Source organism: Alnus glutinosa, chromosome 7 (assembly GCF_958979055.1).
Source record: "Alnus glutinosa chromosome 7, dhAlnGlut1.1, whole genome shotgun sequence".
Taxonomy (NCBI): domain Eukaryota; kingdom Viridiplantae; phylum Streptophyta; class Magnoliopsida; order Fagales; family Betulaceae; genus Alnus; species Alnus glutinosa.
In genome coordinates, this window is record NC_084892.1 from 10,060,505 (window position 1) to 10,065,167 (window position 4,663).

The window sequence follows — 4,663 nt, forward strand, 5'->3', positions numbered from 1 at the left end:
TTATGGGATTGTCCTTCGGCGGTTGATGTTTGGGGGGCAGGGGGAAGAATGATTCAAAAGAGCTATGTTGCTAGCTATTCTTTTGCAGAAGTTATGGAGTATCTCTTTGATAGGTTCAGTGGGGATGAGGTTGAAGTTCATGCAGAGATTGCTAGACGTATTTGGTTTAGGAGGAATTCGGTGGTTCATGATGGGGAGTTTATCCACCCAAATGAAATAATAAAGATTTCTGCAACTTTTATTAACGAATATCGGGATTCTCTGAAAAGAAAGGGACATTCTGTATCGCTACTGAAGACTCGGGCAGAAACATCTATAGTAAGATGGATCCCTCCTCCTTCCAGTTTTTTTAAAATTAACTGTGATGTGGCTTTAGACAACAAAAATGGCAGGATGGGTATTGGTTTGTTAATAAGAGATTCCAAGGGTATGGTTCATGCAGCTGCTAGTCAGGTGGTGGATTTTATTTTTGATCCGGTTGTTGGGGAGTCCATAGCGGCTTTGAAAGCAGTTGAATTTTGTAAGGACAGAGGGCTGGACAGAATCATGTTGGAAGGAGATTCCCTTCAAGTGGTACATTCTATCAATAAACCAGGATTAAATTGGGGAAAGTATGGACACATTGTGGCTAATATTCACGAAGTACTCCGGTTTTTTCGGGATTGGAAGGTTTGTCATACGCCAAGAGATGCGAACTCAGCGGCACATACGCTTGCAAAAGAGGGAATTCAGTTTGTCGCAGATCGAGTTTGGCTTGATTGTTACCCGAATAGTATTAGAGAGATTGTAATTTCAGAGTTACCTACTCTGATCCATTAAGAGTTTTATGCTCTTGTTGTTTACCCGTTTTATGAATGAAATCAGTACGAATGTTTATCAAAAAAAAAAAAAACATGGAAGAATAAAAAAAAAGTTATAATTGAATCTAAAAAGAATATGCAGACAAATTTATTACTAGCATTAATATATGAAATCTTAAAAGCAAGATAAATAATTATTATTATTATTATATATATATATAAATAAAGGCCACGTCTAACATGGTCTGTAATTGAGTGGTTTTTTTGATCATTTTTCTAATATAAAGCTCCTTTAAAAAAAAAAAAAAAAAAAAAAAAAGGTCTTAATAGACTAAGTCTTAAGTTAAGTTAAATAGAAAATTATGAATAGGTGGAACTTGTCTAAACAACTAAAAGCATTTTCAAAGTCTTATGTAAATTTTTATATAGAATAGCTAACTAAATCTCAATTTTAAATAGCTAATTAAATCTCACTTTATCTAGTTTAACTAATAACTTTTAGAGGCACCATACATCCGATTATCTATTTTTAACTTTATTTATTTCTTTATTCATTTTTTATAATGATAATACTTTCTTTACAGTCGATTGATAATACTAATTAAATCATATCAAACGACTAACGATTATATAGCACGATGTTAAATCATATGATCTAAATTATAATGATAATTCATAACTTGTGAATTGTGATTATAATTAATATATAAGTAATTCCAATCCTAATAATTTAATTTGGGATTGTATGAATCACATTATTATTATATATGAATATTATGATTAAGTTTCATAAGTGTCATTATATCATATGAATAATGTGAATTCATACTTACCGTAACTTACGTATGTAATCTATATACATAGTCATTATATCTAAATATTACTAATAATTATTAAATACTTAAAATCATAAATCATACTTATTAAGTGTATGAGTGTATCTAATTAAGTATCTAAATACTAAATCATTATATTAGTATGAATTTGTATACTATAGTCAGTATCATATATGACACTATGTAGCTATAATTATATATGTTACTAATAAGTATATATATTTATGATTATGAATTATGAATCATATCATATCACTTTATTTATGAGATTATCTATGAATCTATAATAAGTAATTAAGTATGATCATTATAAATTTATGAATCATAAATCATAATTATCAAATTTATCATAATTCATAATTACCTACTAATAATACTAATATTATATGATCATATAATCTAAGTATTATCATATGATAGTATATTTAACATATTAACATAATCTAACAATCCGTATGTAATGATTATGAAATATTTAATGATAATACTTATAACATATAATAAAGTGATTGCATATTTTATATTTACATGTCATAAGGTAGTATGGTACAATGTTATATTATTATATGATCATATAGTCTTATAAATTATAATCCTATTGTATTACATAAATAATTTGATTAAATATCTGGATTGTCATTATACCATATGAGTCATATGACTAACAATTAATTATTGATATTATTCACTTTTACTATTTTATATACATATGACCAATTAATATATATTGATTAATAACTATTGTTATTTGTTATTTAATTTATGCTTACATAATACACATAGTATATTATTCATTAATATATATATATACACACACACGAGTCGAGCCTTAATAAACGAGTCGATCCTTATACGAGCGGGTTCACGAGCTTTAGTCGAGTCGATCCGAGTTTATACGAGTTTGCATCGTTTAATAATCGAGTTTGATTTTCGTGTTCACGAGTAGCTCATTTAATAATCGATTCGAGCACGAGTCGAGTTTATTCGAGCCGATCTCGAGTAAGCTCACGAGTAGCTCAGCTCGTTTACACCCCTACCCATGACATACCTACTAAACAAGCCTTGCACTCTCGTAACGAGTTTAAGAATGATGAACCTCCAACTATACGTTTCATTGCCCTTTGCTCCTATTAAGGACGACAATAGACTAAATGATGGTGTGATCATTGATATGATCCACTTTCGTTACCTGGTGGCTTTCTTAGTCAAGATCACAAAGATTAGGCTTGTTGAGCTTCCTGATGACTTTATTTACTTCTTTTCTAGACCTTTTGCATGTTGTTTAAATGTGAAAAGTAGAAAAGAATCATGTTTCTTTTAGTTTTATCATCTTTTTTTTTTTTTTTTTATGGCCAAGATATGATTAATTTTAGCAGGCCGTAGTCGATTATTGGAAGAAAGATGAAGGTTACTTTGATTGGAGAATCGGTCTGTGGAGTTAAGTATATGACCTAGATAAAAGGGATACAAATATCAGTAAAAAGCCACGTTAAGGCCAGTGATCAATGCAATTGATTTTTTTTTAGTATATTTTATAAGAAAATTTCTTAAGCAATTGACCAACGCTCCCATTAAGATCTCAACAAGAGCTCATCAAAATTGAGATCTCAAAAAAACAAGAAATGATATAAATAGAGTAATGCTATACACACACCCACTTCTCCATACCCTTAGGTGGCTTTTAAGACCACCATTTTATTATTAATCCAATGGTGGTCTTAAAAGCCACGGGTGTGGAGAAGTGTGTGTGTGTGTGTACCATTACTCATATAAATATATATCTTATACATCTCATTTTCAAATCCATTATTGGATTTATGGGACTCATCTTGGGTCCCACAAATTCAATAGTGAATTTGAATTTTTGTTGTATGGAGATGCGGAATCCAGTTTAGGTGCTGTAGTTTAAAACTACAACACCGTGCTGTAAAAAACATAAATGGCTGAGATTTTATCAAGGCTTTGGCCTTTACCTCTCCCCCTTTCTCTTCTTCTCTCTCTTTGTTCTTCTCGCCGGATAATCTCTCGACGAAATCTCTATCGGGTCTCGCTGGAAAACCTCTCTCTCAGCGGAATCACTCTCGCCAGAAAATCTCTCTCTACCGAATCTCGCCAGTAACACTGTTGACAGAATTTTTTGCCCTAAGAAATGCATAACAAATGAGTCAAGAAGACCAACTCTAACTGATTGGTTCAAATGTGGAGAACTTGTACACTTCTCCAACAAATTTCATTCATATTCATGGGGACAATTGATTACAGTCTAAAGGCTTTGAATTGTAGAGAAAGATTGGTGTCATCAAGCTCAGAGGTGGATTTAGTGCTGGATTCACGCCTCCTCCACATTAAGACTTTATGTTTCTTTTTCTTAGAAGGGTCCATCCAGCTACCATTCAGACATCTCAAAAAAATCAACTACAAGAACAACCCAAATCAAGCCCATCAACCGGAATCTAAGCAAACTCAATGAAACCCAAATTGAAACTCCAATACCCATTCGGTGTGGAGTTTGAACAATGAACAAAACCAGCCTAATCGATTAAGAACCGAAATACCCAAATTTCATCTTCAATCAACCCAAGAAATTCAAGACTCAAGAGCTAGAGAGGAAGAGGATCTACTTGAAGAAACCCATTGGCTTCAACCGGTCACTCTCTCTCTTTCTCGGTCCAGCCGATGAAGGACGGTCGGCCGGCCGAAGAGAGAAAAAGAGAGAGAGGTGAGAGATTCTCTCTTTTCCAGTGATGCTTCACAAATAGAGAGAGAGAGAGAGAGAGAGAGGAGATGGAAAACAGAAATGTTAACTCTCTTTTTTTTTCTTTTTTTTTAAAGACGTTTGGTTTTTAAAAAAAGCCTTGATTAAATCTCAACCATTTATTTTTTTTACAGCACGACTACAGCACCTAAGCCGGATCCGAAGATGTGTAGGGAATGTATGCAATGGCGTAGCCACGTTAAGGCTAGCAGGGGTCATGGTCCCTGCAATTGGTTTTAAAACAATTATTTTATAAGAAAAATTGTTAAGTA